The sequence below is a fragment of the Ictidomys tridecemlineatus genome, chromosome 2 (genome assembly GCF_052094955.1).
Source record: "Ictidomys tridecemlineatus isolate mIctTri1 chromosome 2, mIctTri1.hap1, whole genome shotgun sequence".
Classification (NCBI taxonomy): Eukaryota; Metazoa; Chordata; class Mammalia; order Rodentia; family Sciuridae; genus Ictidomys; species Ictidomys tridecemlineatus.
Window position 1 is genome coordinate 73,073,908 of NC_135478.1, and position 21,900 is coordinate 73,095,807.

The 21,900-nt window shown below is 39.1% G+C and overlaps 1 pseudogene; it reads left to right on the forward strand.

Moving 5' to 3' along the window:
- Positions 1–7,043: 7,043 nt before the first annotated feature.
- LOC101969231 (serine incorporator 3-like) lies at positions 7,044–13,598 on the forward strand (annotated as a pseudogene).
- Positions 13,599–21,900: the final 8,302 nt, after the last annotated feature.

The window sequence follows — 21,900 nt, forward strand, 5'->3', positions numbered from 1 at the left end:
GAGAGAAAAGAGAAAAAAAAAACCTCTCAGAACTCTATTTTCTTTTCCTGCATTAGGTGGCATTGTCTATTCCTAGCTTGAGTCTCTGCATTCAGGGTGGTGAAGGTAGCCAGTGTGAGTGGGCTTGAGCTTCTACCTGGAGCCTCCCTACTCTTAGTCTCTGGAGTTGGAAACCAGGTGCCTGTACAGTTGCTGTTCCGCGTTGATAGCTACACCCCTCAAAAGCTTGTGATAGAAATTTTGAGTTATCACAACTGGGGGTAGGGGAGTTGGAAACAGGGTATCTGATCAGCCACAGAACTGAGCTGGTAGCCACACCCACCTGGCGAGTAAGGTTTTCCAAGATGAATTCCGTCTGTTTCCTGCGTCGGGTGTTTGGTGAGGTAGGGGGTGCTGGGGTGACCTTGTGCTGTGGCCAGAGCACAGTCTGGTGACCCACAAGCAAAGCCTCTGTGTTCTGCACCACCTCTGTCTGTGCCGCCAAGAGCCGTCAAGAGCTGCGCAGGTCCACTTCCTTATCTACATGCTTGATCACATGGAGTTTCCTGAACATTTAGTGGTGGTCTGAGAATAATCCAATCTAGAACTGAAGTACACATATAGAAATCATCTACGAAAGCTCAATTTTGGAAGAGGAAAGAGTACAGGACCTATCTTTAAGGAACAAACCATGGTTTTCTGAAAAATTAGAGGACTGGGAGGAAGAAGCCCCATCCTGGGGTTTGTGATTAGGGTAAGAAATGGAGGATGGGAATGTTTCCAATGTCATGCTTCTCCTCTCTCTTTCCAGGACATGGAGCTTTTGTAGTAAACCCAAACTGAATGCACTTTCTATTATCCCCCTCCCCGGGGGTGCCCTTTAAGTCAGAAGTAAATAGTGAGGACAGAAACACAAAAGTGCTACTGAGTCCTGAAAGTTCTATTTCTCCTACATCTATGGCCCACACTGAAAGAACTCTATCCCCAGGTTCAAGTATGTGCTTGTGACAGGTCCAGATTCCCTCCCTCACAATCAATACCCCAAACTTAACCCAATCCCTCTGTACAATGCCCAGGCAGTATTAATAATCACAACCAAAGGCTTTGATGTTTGGCATGGCAGAAGAGGGAAAGAGCAGGTCTTCTGGAAAGATCTTTAAATAACAAAGCAATAACATAGTATATTCAACACCCTCTCCAGCTCTCGTTACCACTATATGCCATTAATTTATGAAAAGAACAAGACAAACGTCCATACATATTTCCTTTTTCTTTCTGATTTCTTCCCACTTCCCTCAGTCTTCCAAGTAGAAGTTATAACCTGAATGCTTCTGGGACTCTCTTCCATTGCATCCTACTTGGAACACTGTCATCTACCTGCACCCAGTTATTCCCAGTCACTGCTGAGACTATCTAGAATCCACTCCTTCTCCACACACACAACTGGAGAAAAGTCAATAGCGTGGCACACCCATTCCTCCCTGTACCATGCTGGTTCACATAAGATCATCCTATTATTCTGGTTCACCAGATTTCCCAGAAGCCTCCATGGTGAGAGTTCTATACTTGTAAAAATCATTTTTTTATTGCTGAATCTCCAAAACTCACTCACAGCAGGACCCAGAATTGGTATTCTATAGATTGAATCCAGCAAATTACTTCCCCAGCAAGTGAGTGGTTTTAGAACATATCATTTGCATTAATGAATGACACCTGCAATATAGAAAAGCCCACCCTGTAAGGATAAGACCATGATGAACACTTTACATCGGTCTGTTTTTCTCTTAATGACTTAGAAAATGAGAGAAGGAACTCATTGAATCAATAGTCACATACCCTATAAGTATGTGGACTCCAGGGAAAAAGAACTTTTCCCACAGAGTGTACCTCTCAAGTCCATTTAGATTGCCATTTTCAAAATCCTTGATCCAAGGAGGAAAATTGTTACCCAGAAAAACACCCTTCCCTTATAGTTTGTAAATGGATGTGGGGGTGACATTGTCCTAGAGAGACAGCTATCAAAGATTCCCATTCCACCCCATCAAAGAAATTTGTCTTTCATGGATAATATATGTAGTCAAATTTCTATATCTAAATTGAAAATACAGAGTGATCGTTCTAAAAGGAACTTGGAAAGGCATTCTTACACTGTCCAGTGATGAGATCTCTACCAGGACTTCAGAGAGGAAACAGTAACTGTTAGTCTGTTGGTGATTGGTAATTATGAATCAGAACACAGGCTTCTCTAGACTAAAGCCAGATAGGAATTTTCTCAGCAAGAGCATGATTTCAGAATACATGCCTTTTGGATTAATAGATATAATTATAGAAAATAAAACACTGTGAGGATGAGACCATGTTGTACACTTTACACAGGTCTGTGTGCCCTTAATGACTTATGAAACCAGACAAGGAACAGTGGTTGAGTCAGAGGTTATATACCCCAAAAACTATGGCAGAAGACGCCAGTGGAAAAGGCAAAATCTTTTTCCTTTCAAGTCCCTTTAGGTTGTTCATTTCACAAATCTCAATCCAAGGAGGAAAATGGGTGCTGAGGGGAAAGCTCCTACCACACAGTTTATAATGAATAAAGTTCTCATTCAAGTCCACCCAACCAAGCAAATTATGTATTTCAAGGAATGTGCATTGTCAGATTTTGACATCTAAATTTGATCAAAATAGAACTATATTTTAATATAAGACCCAGAAAAATGGTCTTACATTGTCCAATGCTGGGTTCTCCACTAGGAGGAGCTAGAGTAACTGTCAGTATGTTGGTGATTATGAGTTGCACAGGGAACTTGCATGATGTGGACACAAGGCTGGAGTATATGGTTCATGGTTAACAAGCATGGAGTGAGTTGCTGCTGGGCTACCCTCCTAGATGGAATAAGAATGGGAACAAGCAAAAATATCAACAGCACAGAATAATCTTATCTAAAATGGTACTAAAATATACATTGTGCCAGCTTGGTGATACATGCCTGTAATCCCAGTGGCTCAGGAGGCTATGGCAGGAGGATTGCAGGTTTGAAGCCAGCCTCAGCAACTTAGCAAGACTGCAGGCAACCAAGTGAGATCCTGTCTCAAAAAGGTCTGGGGATGTGGCTCAGTGGTTAAGCATGCTTGAATTCCAAAAAACAAAAGTATACTGTGATTCATTGGAAGAGTAAAATCATTTCTTCCCACTTTTTTGTTTTAAAATATTGAAAAATTTTAAATAAAATTGTATAAGACAAATCAAATACTGTCTACTTAATGTTAGGGTCCCACAAATTCTAGCCAGTTTTTTGCACTTGGTATTGCTCAGTTTAATACAAGAAAGATGTTACATTCATAGGAACTGTCCAACATAAGAGACCATCCCCTCCCACATATTTTGAACTAATTCAAATTGCTAACATTTCCAAGGCCATTTCAGTGTACAAGGATCAAATCATGCTTCTAGATTATCTCATCTGTTCCATAGTCTTTTCTATGCCAGTTTTATCCATGAAATATTCTCCATTCTCTTGCATTTATTGCAAATTTCTTGTCATAAAGATAACCACATCCAGAAGATTTGAAATTATTAAAATATTTGTTTCATAATAGTCAACTATTTCTACCTTAAGTTAGTCCTTCTCTCACCATTATGTATGCACCATACTTTGTTTCCTTGTGCATGGGACAGCCAGGAGTATTTATGTCTCTCTCCTTGAAGATGCTGCCCTTGAGATCTGGCTCTATTCACACGTTCACAGAGCTGAAGCTCACAGAGCCTTCTGTACCTACTCCAGTGAACCTAAGACACCTGGCCCAAAGGACCAGAGTGGGAATAAAGTGGGAATAACTTTACAGTTTAAATTTACTTTCTCTTCAGAAAGGAGGAAACATTTTTAAATGGTACTAAGAGATAAACTATTTTTGGTGAAAGTTTCAATTTTTTAAGTCTATTTAGTAAAGTCTTTTCCATTTGATTTCTATGAAGTGACACAAAATATTTTTTAAGTCCTCAGAATTTTTTGTTTGTATCATATATATTCTATTTTATCTGTGAAAATTGAGACAATGCCTAATTTCTTTTATTGTCTCCTCCAAAGATAGCATACAGTGAATAAAATATAATATTGAAAACTTAGGAAGGAACAGGAGTCAGGTAAGCAGACATGCTTGTGTTTGATCACCTATCTGGTAACAAACTATATTAAAACTTTGGTCAGATTAATATGGTCTATCCTCTTCTATGGAAGAAAGATCAACAATGAGTAACAGAAACAAAATGAGGAACAGTTCTTGGTTTTTCATCTGAAATCCACGTACTGTGATGTGAAATGATCAATTATACAAGGTCCTAAACTGTATTCTATGACTCAGTGACAGCCCATCATTGATTCTGCCTATTTTGAATTCCATTAATTTGCCACCATCTGGGCTGGGGATATACCTCAGTTGGTAGAGTGCTTGCCTTGCATGCACAAGGCCCTGGGTTCAATCCCTAGCACTACACACACACACACACACACACACACACACACACACACACACACACATACATACACACACACAATTACCATCACTTTCTTTACTCACACCAAGACCACTGAATTCTCATATGTTGCTACTTTATAATAATCTTTGTATAGGCTTCATTTGAAGCAAATTTTTATTGGAGTCTAGGAATCAATTCTAGGCAAAATTTTTTATAGTATTTATTCACTAATAATGGATCAAAATATATTTACAGAAGATTTGAAAATATTGATATCCTATAATTTAAAATAATCGTTAACCATAGGTTTCCCTCCATTCTTCAGTTTGTATGTCATATATTTGTTTCCATTGGGCTGATGGCTATACAGATCACCCTCACCAGCCAACGGTGACAGTTTGTCGTGGGTGAAAGGTGAAGGTTAAAGGCTAATGCTCTTTACCCAGGTGTACAAGAGAGTTGCAAAGCGATGATGGCAGCCAGGTTATTTAAAAACATATACTTAGTCTTTGTCACTCCCCAAGTCTTTTATGGGTATATTTTGAGCATTTTATTGCTCATGGTGGTTACAATATCAAGTATGTGAAAATATTTTGCTATTTTTCTAAGTTTTAGGCCAGCTTCTAGGAAACAACTACAGAACTTACAAAGGTAAGCTATAGTAGTGTCTTATGTAGTTCCTTGTACCTCTGAGGATCTGTGAACTGACCAAAAACAGGATATATTTATGCTGTTCACACCAACTATGCCAAAGTCTGTTGGGAAAGATCTTCTTATTACTGCCCTGATTTATGAGAGAACCAAGGCAACAATATATTGAGGGACAGTATCTGTGAACTCTTCCGGTGGAGTACTTTAAGACACATACAGAAACACTAAACTCCCTGTACTGTGGTAAATGACTTCATGATTGAGTCATAAGTTTATGTTTTGGTGGTGGAGAGCAACAGCTTTTGTTCCCATGCCTGGGTCGGTGCAATGACTTCTTCACAAATAAATCATTAAAAGCTTGGATAACTCCTTTTGGTACTTTAGTTTCTCAGACCATCTGCAATTATAAAATGAAAACAATATGAGGACTCTGACTTGTGTGCTCATATTTTTTGCTAATGATTACTAAAGGGACATGAGGAAAACTGCTAAAGTCAAAGGCTCCTAAAACAAGGATAGAGTACATCTTTGGAAAACACATGAGCTTTTCCCAGAGGATGTATCTTGGCTACATTTAGGTTATAAATCACAAAATACATAATCCAAGGAGTAGAAATTGCTTCCAAGGAAGAGGACATCTTGTATAGAGTTTTAAATGATGCTGCCCTTTGCAAATGTCCTTTAGCACCAGACATCAGTTTGATAAGAGTCTATTTTCCACCAAAATCTAATATCTATTAAAAAAATTATCACATTCTGATAGCTGAACTCAAAAGACAGAAATTCAAGAAAGCACCATTTCTTTCTCAGGCAAAGAAATGTCACCTTTCCTAGCCTTTAATGGCAACTCGTCTTCCTCCCTTCTGGACAGCACCTTTTCTTGCTCTTTTTGAGCACCAAGAGAGCCCAGAGTCACTGTTAATCATTGGTGGTGTTGCTCATGATTTATCTACTCAGAGAGCTCTGCTCAGCTTAGACACCAGGATAGTGTGTATGGTTGTGCTCTAAAAAGCATACATTGAATTACTGCTATAGCACCCTCTTTAGTGGAAATAGAGATACAATAAGAAGGAAAGACATGACAAACTGAGCCATGACAAAAATTCAAAAGAAACTGAAATATATTCTGATTAGTGAAAAAGGCCAGTGTAAAAAATCTACATGATCTATGATTCCAACTATATGACTATTCGGAAAAGACAAAACTGTAGGTGCAATGAAAATTTTAAGAGTTTTCCGGGGCTTCTGGACAAAGGGAAAGAGATTAGTGAAGCACAGATTTTTAGGGTTGAGTAGCTACTCTGCATGAGACTGTACTGGTGAACTTGGAAATATCCCTCTGTTCTCAGCTCTTTGGATTATGATATTAAGATTTCTATATGGCCTACACATTAGCACCATGTTATGAGGCTAAAAGTAATTAAATGAAGGTAAAACCTTAAGGGAAAAAAAGACTCATACTTCAGAAGTACTTTATAATGTATTTGCTCATTTAATATTCCACAAACCATGAAGAAAAGTAATATGGTTATTTTAATAGAGACATGAACATGAAGGCTGAGAATAGATATTCTGAAATGAGGGGGAAAAAAAGTACTTCCTAGTGTTCATTAAATGCCAGAAGGAATAAGGCAGATGGCAGAGGTTGAGCCCAGAAAATGTATACAGATGGCTTCAGGGTAGTGGAGAATGGTTGTTTACTTTTTATTCTTTACAGGATACTTCAAACTCATGAAGAATGCACAGATCCTCTCCAGTGAGATAGGCAGATCAGGTGCTGTACCTACTGTTTTTCAATTGAGGGTATTGATATTTAGAGACGTTAAATCATTAGCAGAATCATAACACTGTCGAGAGACGAGTCTGGGAGGGGAAATTTGTCTGGTTCCCTGGAGACAGAGGTTCCCTAACAACTGAGACCTCTAAATCATCCTCTGGAACCATGATCCGAGAACTCCCCCTACTCTTGTTTCTTGAATCTTCATACCTCAAGGTTTTGTGGGAGGACAAACTTGATTCTCTGGAGGAGATGCCTGAGGTAAGAACAGGCCCCACATCACAGACCATCTTTTTTCCTCCACCTTTCAGTCCCTGACTCCAAACAGTTGTCTCCTCCAAGGAGATGTTCTCTGAGGGACCCTGGGAAGTACGATTGTGTGACCTTTCTCCACACTGTATTCACTGCTTTTCACTGAGTGTTTCTGATGGTCACGTGACCACACTGAGGCCAGTGTCAGCTTGTCTACCAGCATAACTCACAGTCCAAGTCATTCCAAAACAAATGTCACATAATGGTTCTGCAAATAATAAACATCCCTCCAATAGATCAATCCTGGATAAGCTGTCAATGGGGACTGTCTGGGGGGAAAATTGGTCATGTAGGTTGGTGTTTTGGTTGTCTAATTAACTGTGTCTCTGACCACTGCTGTCTTAGTGACTGCTGATCTCAGCAGGTATCTGTGCAGCCTAGGCCAAGCCCAGCTAAGAAAATGTATGGAATGTACTAGTGTGTGCCTTCCTTGCTCATGTCTTATAACCAAGTGGTAATAATAACCAAGTGGTAATTTGAGCTTTTAGAAGTCACCACCATATATATATATATATACACACACACACACATACACACACACACATACTGTGACTCATGATGAGAATATTGGCAAAGTCTTACTGAAATTTGAGTCAGGTGTTTAGAATAGACCCAACTATAATATACATTCACGAGCTTTTTCAGTGTAATGTCTCCCATCTTCAGAATCTATGATTTGATTAGAAGCTTTTGAGCTTTCTCTCTCTGCCTTTTTTATCCTGTTGACTGCAGACAGATGCATAAATGCTATTTGGAGACTGTAACCCCTGAGGCTATCACATGATGGATGGGGTTGGGTATTTCTGTAGACTTGAGTTATTCCAGGCAGATAAATGGGGAGCTGAAACTTGTATGATGACTAGTAATCTCTTGACAGGGTGATAACTTGAGGTTCTAGTTTAGAGCATCGTCTTTGGACCAAATGTCTGAGTACACATCTTGGTTCTTCCACTTAGTAGCTAGTGGGCTTCATCATTTATTTCTGTGCCTTGGTGTATTCAGCTGTGGAATAGTGTAGTGAACAAATATACCACATGGAACTTATGATGAGGTTTGAACTAGTTCATGTAGGTAAAGTATGTACTTTATGTCACTGGAACTTGTGCTGGGCAGTTGGAATGTTTGTTTAGGGAAAACACGCACCACAGATGTATACACAGTTGCACACAAACCCAAGGAAAGGAAAAACAACTGATTCCAGGGACTACAGACAATGGCAGAGTTTGTTACTTAGAAAAATCACTTTCTGTACTAACTCCCAATATTTACTCTCCCCAGCAGGTAGTTTAGGTCATGGAGGTTCTGCAGAAAAAAGCCAGCCAGTGTTTCCACATTCCTTATCTGAACTGTATCTTCAGACAGTGAGTGATTCCAGAATATGCACCATTTCACCACTTCCTTGAGGCCACCTGCATTAAAGAAGGGACACTATAGGCCCAGATCATGCAGAGTTCTGTTTGTACATATCTTTGGTTCTCCTGGTCTTTCTTGGCAAGCACGATTGGAAAGAGTGATCAAGTCAAAGATCACACACTTGTCTGTAATGTGTTGCTATCACAAAATACCTGCGACTGGGTTCTTTTTAAAGCTGTTTTATTTTACAGGTTTTTTTCTGATTCAAAGTCCAGAATCAGGCAGCCCTGTCTCTTTTGACCACAGTGAGGATTCTTCCTATTGCATTATAACATAATAGAAGAGCCAAAAGGCAATCAACCACATGGAGAAAGGTCCAAGAGTGTGGAAGAGCTTGAGAGAATTAACTCACTCTACAAGACTATCACTGATCCCTTCTGACATGGAAGGGTAACCCCATGTCCTGAATACTTATACTAGGTCTCATATCTTAATGATTTCACTGACTCAACACTGGGAGTATGAAGTTTCCATAACTTGAATCTTTGGAGAACATACTCAAATCATATATAAACATAGAAGTCCCCACAGGCAAGCACAGAAGACATTGATGGAGAAAATACAAGTTTTTTATGTATGAAATATCTGTCAAATCAAATTCTGATTGAAAATTACAAAGAACTTAGTCCTAATAGGAAGTGCTTTGTAATTTTCCTAATAGGAAGTTTCAGAAGAAAAGATCCCTAACAGTGTACAACCTGACACTGCCAATTTTCTATGCCTTCTTCAGTGAGGGATTATTTGGTAAAATTGCATGTCAACCTCTTCCTAAGTCAAATACTCTTTAACACCTATACTGGCTATGATCAGGTTTTTTTCACCACATCTTATATCAACTTTAAAAATAAAGGAACTGCAAAAGTAATATTTATATCTTAGACAAAGAAATGCTATCTTACTTGAATGTACCAAGGCTTTACTTCCCTCTTCCAACACTTACCCTTTAGGAACACTAGAAGGACATAGAATAACTGTTAGCTCATTTGTGGTGCGGGTCACTAATCCAGTGACTTTTGCTTAATATGGACTAGATGCAATGATGGATTGAGCTGCTGCAGGACCATCTTTCTTGATGGAAAGAGGAAGGCAAATAGAGCAGCAGGAGGGAAATAAAAAGGAAATGGTCTTTGGCTATATAATGGCCATGATGAAATCCATGATATAATTGAAGTAATACATGCCTTGAGGTAAGTGACCTCTGATTCTACCTTATAATGTGGAATAATGTATAGGATTTCTATAGGCTCAGATAATTCCAGACATTTATTTACACAGATGACGGAAGTCCCTGTATGGTGACTAATGATCCCACAGGTCAGTAATTTAAAACCTCACCATTGGGGGCCACATGTCTAGGTTCCCATCTTGACTCTTTTATGTAGGAGCATATGAGCTTGGGCACATTCATTCTGTGCCTCTTTTTTATTCCACCCAAATATTAGGGATAGTCAGTAAACAAGGATATATGTCTATGATGAGGGCGGAATAATTGAAATGATTTAATTTATGCAGCATAAATGCTCAGGAAGGTTAATTAACGGTGAAATATTCTGCCTCCGATTTCATAGCTTAATATGACTCCAACATTCATTAAAGCTTTGGGTTCCAAATTCCTAGGCCATTGTCCTTCCTAACATATGCCAGCTTGGCCTGAAAGTAGCCACTATCATTTCACCCAGACTCAGGTTCACAAGAATCAGAGAAAAGTTAAAAATATTGCCTGTTTCTGCCCAAATACAAACCTGTTGACTCCTAAAAGGGCAGAATTTTTGTCCAGAATATTCTAGCTGCCTGACCATAGCAAAGGATAACTTTTCAAATTAGATGAAACTCAGTTTTCATTATTGAGGTCTTTCACCTCTTCTCTTAGATTTATTCCTAAGTATTTTTTAGGTTATTGTGAATGGGATAGTTTTCCTAATTTCTATTTCTTTTGATTCATTATTGGAGTATTGAAGTATAAGAAAGTGATTGATTTATGTATGCTGATCTAGTATCCTGCTGCTTGTTTATCAGCCCTAGAAATCTTCTGGTGGAGTATTTTTTAGTCCTCTAAAAAAACGAAGCACATTATCAACCAGCAGATTTTTCCACCATTTGTATCCCTTCAATTTCCTTCTCTTTCCTAATAGCTCTGGCTAGAGTTTCAAAGACTATGTTGGATAAGAGTGATGAGTGTGGAAATCCTTGTCTTGTTCCTGTTTTTACAAGAAATGCTTTCAGTTTTTCTCTATTCAGTATGATGTTGGCCTTGGCTTTGCCATATGCAGCCCTAGATGCTGAGGTAAGTTCCTTCTATCCCTAGTTTCTCAAGTGTTTTAAAAATGAATGCTTTACTTTGTCAAATTCTTTTCCTGCATCTATTGAGAGATCATGGGATTCTTGTCCTTATCTCACTTTATGTGGTATATTATATTTGTTGATTTGCATATGTAATAATAATAATATAAAATTGTGGATCAAAACTTAAATACTGGCATAAAATACCTTCACAGAGAATGCTATTGAAATACATAATGCATTTTCTTATTTATTTGGTTATACAAGATAGTTGTTTTAGTGAGAATGGGAGAAAATCTTTGCTAGTTACTCTTCTGGCAGAGGATTAATACCTAGAATATATAAAGAACTCAAAACACTTTACACCACAAAAATCAAGTTACCCAATTAACAAACAGGCAAATGAATTAATCAGACACTTCTCAAAATAATTACAAATAGCCAACAAATAAATTTAAAAATTCAACATTATTAGCAATTAGAGAAATGAGATTCAAAATTATCCGGAAATTTCATCTGACACCAGTCAGAATGGCAGTCATCAAAAATAGAAAAAATAATAAATGCTGGAGAGGATGTGGAGAAAAAGGAACATGTTTACGCTATTGGTGGGATTGTAAATTCATATGACCACTATGGAAATCAATATGGAGGTTCCTCAAAAGACTAGGCATGGAACCACCATATGACCCTGCTATACTCCCTTCAGTATTTATCCTAAAGAATTAAAGTCATCCTACTACAGTGACACAAGCATACCCATGTTTATGGCAGAACAATTCACAATAGCCAAACTATAGAACCAGCCTAGATATTCACTGATGGATGAATAGATCATCTCACCATTGTGTACATCCACAAGAAATAAATTTAAAAAATAACTCTGGGTCAATGGCAGAAAGATCAATAAATTGAAGGGAGGAGAGGGAGGGAAAGAGAAGGGGAGGGAGAGATACTAGAATCTGAATTCGAATAAGATATATTCCAGGCTTCTATAATTATATCAAAACGGATTCTATTGTCATGTATCACTAAAAAAGAACCAACAAAAGAATGAAGCAATGTGAGTTTTGGGAGGGGATGGGCCGTATTTTGGGCCCGAGATACCATCCAGTTTCTGGGACTATGCCTCAGCTGACTGTTACCATCCCGTAAGCACCTTGTTCCAGACCAGCCACCTCCATCATAGTGTCACCATTGGGGCTGTGCCGTGCATCTTCTCTCTTGCCAGCTGAATGGAGAAATATAACTAGGTTATGTAACTTGCTGAGGGAAAGTGACAGAGATGACACGGACTCCAGATCACTGAAGGAGAGCTCAGGCCGCCCGTGTTGTTCCTTGCTGCTGGTCCCCTGCCTCTGCAGTGGTGCACCATGCTTGCTGTGTAGTTGCTTTTCCAACATTAAGAAGTCCACTGGGACTTGGCTCATCTATGCTTTTATTCTCCTCCTGAGAACTGCTGTGCTGACAGAAGGGACAGAAACTCAGATGACGAAGATTCCTGGATTCTGTGAAGGGTGATTTAAAATCAAGGTGGCTGATATAAAGGCAGATAAAGATTGGGATGTGCTGGTTTGTTATAAATCTATGTGTCAGATCAACTTTATCTTAGCCATTTTTGAGGGGGAGTTTCTTCTTTTTGCTCATGTTAAAAAATAAAAGCAAGTAAAGCTCCCAGAGCAACAGTACATACTGGGTTTTTTTTTTATTCAAAATCGCTGCCATTGTTGGTATCACGATTGGATCTTTCTACATCCCTGGGGGTACTTCACCTTGGCCTGGTTTGCTGTTGGTAAGGTGAGAGCTGCTTTGCTCATCCTCATCCAGCTGGTACTCTTGGTAGACCTAGATAACCCTTGGAATGAATTATGGGTGAGTCGTATGGAAGAAAGAAACCCAAAGGTCTGATATGCCACTTTACTCTCTGATACAACCTTGTTTTATGTCCTGCCAATCGTCATTGTTGGGTTATTCCACACATACTACACTAAACCAGATGGCTGCACAGAAAACAAATTCTTCATCAATATTAATCTGATTCTCTGTGTTGTTTCCATTATATCCATCCACCCCAAAATTCAGGAACATCAGCCTCGTTCAGGTCTCCTACAGTCCTCTGTCATCATGCTCTACACCTGTACCTCCCTGGTCAGCCACGACAAATGAACTTGGTGGTTCCTGCAACCCTACTAAGAATCATTACACACATAAGTTCACTAACCATGGCTCCTGCAAACTCCACTGCTGTAGTTCCTTTCTCTGCTCTGCCATCAAAGAAGAGGCACTTTCTGGATGTAGAAAATCTTCTAGGGCTTACAGTCTTGGTTTTCTGTCTTTTGTATTCTAGCATTCGCTCTTCCAGCAACAGCCAAGTGAATAAGCTGACCCCGCTCAGGGAGTGACAGCGTGATCCTTGATGATACAGCTGTCAGTGGAGCCAGCGATGAACAAGATGGACAGCCTTGGTGGACTGTGAACAAGGAGAGAGAGGGAGTGCAGTACAGCTACTTGTTTTTCCATTTGATGCTCTGTTTGGCTTCCTTGTACGTCATGATGACACTGAATAGCTGGTATAGCTCTGATGCCAAATTCCAGAGTGTATCCAGCAAGTGGCCTGCTGTGTGGGTCAAGATCAGCTCCAGCTGGGTGTGCCTCCTCCTTTATGTCTGGACTCTTGTGGCTCCACTCATCCTTACTAATAGGGATTTTAGCTGAACTTCTGAGTTCCAAGGACACTATTGAAGTTACTAAAGGTCGCACCTTTGCTGAAAACCCATATCCCTTTTAAGTTTGCTTCAACTAAACTATTAAGTGAATGCTTTGCAAATTTGACTATATCCACATTTATATCAAAATGCAAGACTGAAAATGCTTGGTGCAGAATCTGAACTTTTCATTTTTATGTATATTACGTTTATTTGTAAGGATATAGCACAAAAGAACATTTTTGCATTTTAAAGAGTACTACAGCTGTGCTGTGAAGAGAGTTCTTTATGAAAACCTGTAGGGTTCTACAACTTTAGTTTAAAATATTAGATAGAAGAATATTGGATATGTGAGGCTATCATTAACATATTTCTATTGCATTCTCCTTAAAAATGCATTTACATGATATTTTCCTCCATGAAGTTCTCTAATTGTGTGATACAAGCACATTGTTTAGTGCAAAGTCTTTGGAGGTGTGTAGCATCATAGCTCCTGGGTAAGGAGCATGTATGTGGGTCCTTCTCCAGAAACATGGTTGCTAATGAGGCTGCTGCTTCTAAATTTTGAATTTATCTACTTTTTTAATATTATAGGATTGATGCTGCTTGATACAAGTCTGTGGCTTTGCCAGATATGTTAATTTCAATAAATGCACTGTAGGTTTGATTAAAATGAGGATTCATTTGGGAAAACACTGCAATGTCTATGTAATAATCATGTCATGAGTACGTAAAAGTAAAAAGCATGTAAGTTATATACATGCACTATAAAGGTATTTGACTACGATGGAAAATACCAAAACAAAAAAAAATCAAAAAAAAGAATCAACAAAAATTAAAATCAAATTAAATTTTAAAAATAATTAAAATGGATGGAACTAGAGACCATTGTGTTAAAAGAAATAGGTCAAAAAACCCAGAAGGTAAGTATGTTTTCTTTCATATGAGGAAGTTAAAGAGGAAAAGGGAAAAGAAAAGTGAGAAGAGATTTAATGGAAATCAAAGGGAGATCAGTAGAATAGAGGAAAGTTACCGGGGTAAAAAATAGGGAAGGAGTGGGTAAAGTTCTGGAGATCAATATTGGTTAAATTATATTGTTATATTGTGTGCATGTATGAATATATAATAACAAATCCCACCATTATGTACAACTATAAGGCACCTATAAAAATGTGATACAAAACTCTAAAAAATTAAAGAGTTCCTGTATCTTTGTCAGTGCATTGATTGCAAACATAAAATTCCTGCTTTTCCAGATGGTGAATTATAGGTAATCCCAAACATCAGTGTGTGTGTGTGTGTGTGTGTGTGTGTGTGTGTGTGTGTGTACACAAAGAGACAGAGAGGGCGAGAGAAAGAAAACAGTGGTTAAAATTTCAAAATCACCAGAAGAGAGTTTCACATCTCTGAAACCAAAATATAGAAGAAAGTGAAAATGAATTTGAGAATATTAAGGAGGGAACAACGTAGTCATCCAGTTGGAGGAACATTGTTTGAAAAGCAAGAAGATCAGTCAGACTTGCATTTGCAGAGGACAGTCAGAATGCAGCAGAGAACTTTTCTTACTGTTGCCCCTTGAGTGTCCACAGGAAATGAAAAATAAGTGAGTAAATATTGACAAAAACCTTTGGAAAATGGCTGTCACATGGTAAGCTCTATATGGCAATTCAATTAGTAAATGTGGAAGATTAGGCAGAGGTTTAACTGTTGTTACTTGCAGAGGCAGATCCTGGCAAGGGGTACAAGAGAAAATGAGAGACAGATTTCAATGTACACTCTTTCATACCTTTTAAACTTTCTATAAGTATGCTATTCTTGCTGCTCTTTTCATGGCTTTTTCACTAAAAAATACCCCAACTGTCCAACAGAGTGTTACAAGATGTCAGTTTTACTTGGCTCCGGGTTCATAGGGATAGATGTTCATAGGATAAAGGCTCATTTCTTCTTGGTGATCTCTAGGGCTGTGGAGCAGTCTCATAGACTGGACTGACTCAACCTCAAGTGACTGGGGTCATCTGGAGGCAGTTTCACTTACCAGTCTTCAATGGAAACTGGTTTCCTTAGGGTCTAAATGAGATTTCCAATGAGGTCTGGGTTTACTGGCAGGAGCACAGTCAGGATGTCCAGAGCTCTGAATTTTTGGTGAGTGCTGCCCAGGTGAATGGCTCAAGTGAGGCACAGAGAGGTTCAAGCCTTTGTCAGACATAACCTTGACATTGTACAACGTGAATTCCACAACATCTTTCAGTGACAAGCATATAATAGTGTTGACTTCAGTTACCAGGAAGGGAGGGCATATGCCTGTTTCAAACTCTACATACTCATCCACTTACAATAGGATGACACCCCTGTAAATCTATCACAAGTCAGACATAACATCTTGTTAAGTTATAAATGCATTCCCCCCCCCCAACCTACTGGACATCATGACTTAGCCTAACCTATCTTAAAAGTTCTTAGAACCTATAACCCCAGCTATTCAGGAGATTGAAGCAGGAGGATTGCAATTTCCTCACATTGTCAGCCTAGGCAACTTAGTGAAATCTTGTGTCCCAGTGGTTTGGGAGGCTGAGGCAGGAGAATTGTGAGTTCAAAGCCAGCCTTAGCAAAAGCAAGGCACTAAGCAACTCAGTGAGACCCTGTCTCTAAATAAAATACAAAAATGGGCTGGGTATGTGGCTCAGTGGACAAGTGCCCCTGAGTTCAATCCATAGTACCCTCACTCCAAACAAATAGAATTTTTTAAAAGGCTGGGAGTATACCCTGGTTGCAGAATGCTAACCTAGCATGTAGAAGAGCTGAGTCCAATCCCATACAAAAAATTCTTGGGGATCCCAACATGGCGGAGTAAAGGAGAACTCGTTACTGGCGTGACTCTGAGTGGTCAGATGCTCTCCCTCACAGGAGCCCCCATCCACTGAATTTAAGCTTCATGGAGCCTGTAGTAGTATTTTAAACAGTGGCTGGTTACAAGCACAGTCCAGAACGTGAGAAAATCCAAGTCGCTCCATGCGCTGAACTCGGCCAGCAGCAAGACCGGGAACCCACTATAGATGGACAAACCTGAGCGCTGCACAGCTTAAAGATGCAGAGTTATAGATCCTTTAAGATTAGAGTGCACCAGACTGCGACCGGCGTCTCCGCAGGGCACTGGATCAAGGACCCAAGACTGGACTTAGTGGAGAAACAGCCCAGCCCCCTCCACCTGACCAAACACTCTGGCACAGAAATGGGAGGTCGCCATCTCGGAAAACCTACCTCATCAGCTTTGGGTAGGTGTAATAGGCAGCGAGATTGGTGGCAGAACAGATGCGTGATTCCCAGCCCCCTCTATACCCAGTTGTGACAACTCAAAAACTTTCTTACCAGGTCTCGGTGGGCGTGAATATCAGAGCTGAGTGAAACTGAAAAGGCGCCAGATCTCCAACTCCCCCTCCCCCAGCTGTGATAACCCAAAACCTTTCTCACCAGCTCTCGGTGGGCGGGGCTATCAGAGGGAATCAGACAGAACAGGTGGCCGGTTTCCAGCTCCCTCTCTCCACAGCTGTGATGACTTGGTGACTACCCAACACAGAGGTAGCGCTCAGTTGATCACAAGTGAACCCAGGGCTGTAGAGAAGAGTCCCAGTAATTGGGCAGTAGAAGAGAGGGGGACAGAGACCAGGAACAACCCGAAGAGATCAAGATTGAAGAGGCACCCTGAAGGGAAGGGAGAGCCACCCCACACGGATTGCTTCCTCCACCCTGAGGGCAGAGACTCAACTTGGAATGCCACCTACTGGAAGAGAAGAAAACAGAATTCTAAGAGTGCATTTTTTTCTTTCTTTTTCCTTCTTTCCTTTCTTCTTTTTATCTTTTTCCCTTCTCTTTTCCTCTTTCTTTTTAAATTCATTTTCTCTATCTCTACGCCCATTTTTTGTTCTTTTTACTTTTCTTCCTCCTTCTCTTCCTTTCCCAACCTCCCAAGCATTACTATTTCTTTTCTTTTTTTTTTTTTATCTAAACCTAAGGCAAACATCCAAGCTCACATATTTGTTTATGTCCTCTTTTTTCCAAACCCTAGCACCTGCATTAGCCTTTTATTTGGGAACATTTTTTATTGGTTGTTCACAACATTACAAAGCTCTTGACATATCATATTTCATACATTAGAATCAAGTGGGTTATGAACTCCCATTTTTACCCCAAATACAGATTGCAGAATCACCTCGGTTACACATCCACATTTTTACATACTGCCATATTAGTAACTGTTGTATTCTGCTACCTTTCCTATCCTCTACTATCCCCCCTCCCCTCCCCTCCCATATTCTCTCTCTACCCCATCTACTGTAATTCATTTCCCTCCATGTTTGTTATCCCATTCCCCTCACAACCTCTTATATGTAATTTTGTATAACAATGAGGGTCTCCCTCAATTTCCATGCAATTTCCCTTTTCCCTCCCTTTCCCTCCCACCTCATGTCTCTGTTTAATGTTAATCTTTTCTTCCTGCTCTTCCTCCCTGCTCTGTTCTTAGTTGCTCTCATTAGATCAAAGAAGACATTTGGTATTGTTTTTTAGGGATTGGCTAGCTTCTCTAAGCATAATCTGCTCTAGTGCCACCCATTTCCCTGCAAATTCCGTGATTTTGTCATTTTTTAGTGCTGCGTAATACTCCATGGTGTATAAATGCCACATTTTTTTAATCCATTCATCTATTGAAGGGCATCTGGGTTGGTTCCACAGTCTAGCTATTGTGAATTGTGCTGCTATGAACATTGATGTGGCAGTATCCCTGTAGTGCGCTCTTTTAAGGTCTTCAGGGAATAGTCCGAGAAGGGCAATAGCTGGGTCAAATGGTGGTTCCATTCCCAGCTTTCCCAGGAATCTCCATACTGCTTTCCAAATTGGCAGCACCCGTTTGCAGTCCCACCAGCAATGTACAAGTGTACCCTTTTCCCCACATCCTCGCCAGCACTCGTTGTTTAACTTCATCATGGCTGCCAATCTTACTGGGGTGAGGTGGTATCTTAGAGTAGTTTTGATTTGCATTTCCTTGACTGCTAGAGATGGTAAGCATTTTTTCATGTACTTGTTGATTGATTGTATGTCCTCCTCTGTAAAGTGTTTGTTCATGTCCTTGGCACATTTGTTGATTGGGTTATTTGTTTTCTTATTGTCTAATTTTTTGAGTTCTTTGTATACTCTGGATATTAGGGCTCTATCTGAAGTGTGAGGAGTAAAAATTTGTTCCCAGGATGTAGGCTCCCTATTTACCTCTCTTATTGTTTCTATTGCTGAGAAAAAACTTTTCAGTTTAAGAAAGTCCCATTTGTTGATTCTTGTTATTAACTCTTGTGCTATGGGTGTCCTATTAAGGAATTTGGAGCCCGACCCCACAATATGTAGATCGGAGCCAACTTTTTCTTCTATCAGACGGAGAGTCTCTGATTTGATATCTAGCTCCTTGATCCACTTTGAGTTGACTTTTGTGCAAGGCGAGAGGAGGGGATTCAGTTTCATTTTGTTGCATATGGATTTCCAGTTTTCCCAACACCATTTGTTGAAGATGCTATCCTTCCTCCATTGCATGTTTTTAGCTCCTTGATCAAATATAAGATAGTTGTAATTTTGTGGATTAGTCTCTGTGTCCTCTATTCTGTACCATTGGTCCACCCACCTGTTTTGGTACCAGTACCATGCTGTTTTTATTACTATTGCTCTGTAATATAGTTTGAAATCTGGTACCGCTATACCACCTGATTCACACTTCCTGCTTAGAATTGTTTTTGCTATTCTGGGTCTTTTATTTTTCCATATGAATTTCATGATTGCTTTACCTATTTCTACAAGAAATGCCATTGGGATTTTGATTGGCATTGCATTAAACCTATAGAGAACTTTTGGTAATATCGCCATTTTGATAATGTTAGTTCTGCCTATCCATGAACAAGGTATATTTTTCCATCTTCTAAGATCCTCTTCTATTTCTCTCTTTAGGGTTCTATAGTTTTCATTGTATAGGTCTTTCACCTCTCTTGTTAGGTTGATTCCCAAGTATTTTATTTTTTTTTTGAGGATGTTGTGAATGGAGTGTTTTTCCTCATTTCCATTTCAGAAGTTTTGTCGCTGATATACAGAAATGCCTTTGATTTATGTGTGTTGATTTTATATCCTGCCACTTTGCTGAATTCATTTATTAGTTCTAGTAGTTTTTTTGTAGACCCTTTTGGGTCTTCTAGGTATAGAATCATGTCAACCGCAAATAGTGATAATTAAAGTTCTTCTTTTCCTATTTTTATGCCTTTAATTTCTTTCGTCTGTCTAATTGCTCTGGCCAGTGTTTCGAGAACTATATTGAATAGAAGTGGTGATAGGGAGCATCCCTGTCTTGTTCCAGATTTTAGAGGGAATGCCTTCAATTTTTCTCCATTCTGAATGATGCTAGCCTGAGGCTTAGCATAGATAGCTTTTACAATGTTGAGGTAAGTTCCTGTTATCCCTAGTTTTTCTAATGTTTTGAACATAAAGGGATGCTGTACTTTGTCAAATGCTTTTTCTGCGTCTATCGAGATGATCATATGGTTCTTATCTTTAAGTCTATTGATGTGGTGAATAACATTTATTGATTTCCATATATTGAACCATCCTTGCATCCCAGGGATGAATCCTACTTGATCATGGTGCACAATTTTTTTTGATGTGCCTTTGTATCCGATTCACCAGAATTTTATTGAGGATTTTTGCATCTAGGTTCATCAGAGATATTGGTCTGTAGTTTTCTTTCTTTGAGGTGTCTTTGTCTGGTTTCGGAATCAGGGTGATGTTGGCCTCATCATAGAATGAATTTGGTAGAGCTCCCTCTTTTTCTATTTCCTGAAATAACTTGAAAAGTATTGGTATTAATTCTTCTTTAAAGGTTTTGTAAAACTCCACTGTGTACCCATCCGGTCCTGGGCTTTTTTGGTTGGTAGGCTTTTGATTGCTTCTTCTATTTCATCCGTTGATATTGGTCTGTTTAAATTGTGTGTATCCTCCTGACTCAGTCTGGGCAAATCATATGACCTAAGAAATTTATCAATGTCTTCATTATCTTCTATTTTATTGGAATATAGGTTTTCAAAATAATTTCTAATTGTCTTCTGTATTTCTGTAGCATCTGTTGTGATATTGCCTTTTTCATCTCATATGTTAGTAATTTGAGTTCTCTCTCTTCTTCTCTTCATTAGCATGGCTAAGGGTCTGTCGATCTTATTTATTTTTTCAAAGAACCAACTTTTTGTTTTGTTAATTTTTTCAATAGTTTCTTTTGTTTCAATTTTGTTGATTTCTGCTCTGATTTTAATTATTTCTTGCCTTCTGCTACATTTGCTGCTGTTTTGCTCTTCCTTTTCTAGGGCTTTGAGATGAAGTGTGAGCTCATGTATTTGTTGGTTTTTCCTTTTTTTGAGGAATGACCTCCAGGAGATGAATTTCCCTCTTAAGACTGCTTTCATTGTGTCCCATAGATTCCAATATGTTGTGTCTGTATTTTCATTTATCTCTAAGAATTTTTTGATTTCCTCCTTTATGTCTTCTGTAACCCATTGATCATTCAGTAATGTATTGTTCATTGTCCATGTGATGTAGGATTTTTCCTACCTTCTTTTATCATTGATTTCCAGTTTCATTCCATTATGATCTGATTAAATGCATGGTATTATCTCCACCCTTTATATTTACTGAGGGTTGCCCTATGGCATAATATATGGTCTATTTTTGAGAAGGATCCATGTGCTGCTGAGAAAAAAGTATATCCACTTGATGATGGTTGATATATTCTATATATGTCAGTTAAGTCTAGGTTATTGATTGTGATATTGAGGTCAATAGTTTCTTTATTCAACTTTTGTTTAGAGGATCTGTCCAATGGTGAGAGAGGTGTGTTGAAGTCACCCATGATTATTGTGTTGTGGTGTATTTGATTCTTGAACTTGAGGAGAGTTTGTTTTATGAACATCCCAGCGCCATTATTTGGTGCATAAATATTGATAATTGTTATGTCTTGTTGGTGAATGGTTCCTTTTAACAGTATATAATGTCCTTCCTTATCCCTTTTGATTAACTTAGTCTTAAAGTCGATTTTATTCGATATGAGAATGGCCACCCCTGCTTGCTTACAAGGACCGTGTGCGTGGTATATTTTTTCCCAATCTTTTACCTTGAGCTGTGTATGTCTTTTCCAATCAGATGTGTCTCCTGGAGGCAGCATATTGTTGGATTTGTTTTATTAATCCATGTTACCAGCCTATGTCGCTTTATTGGAGATTTTAAGCTATTAACGTTTAGAG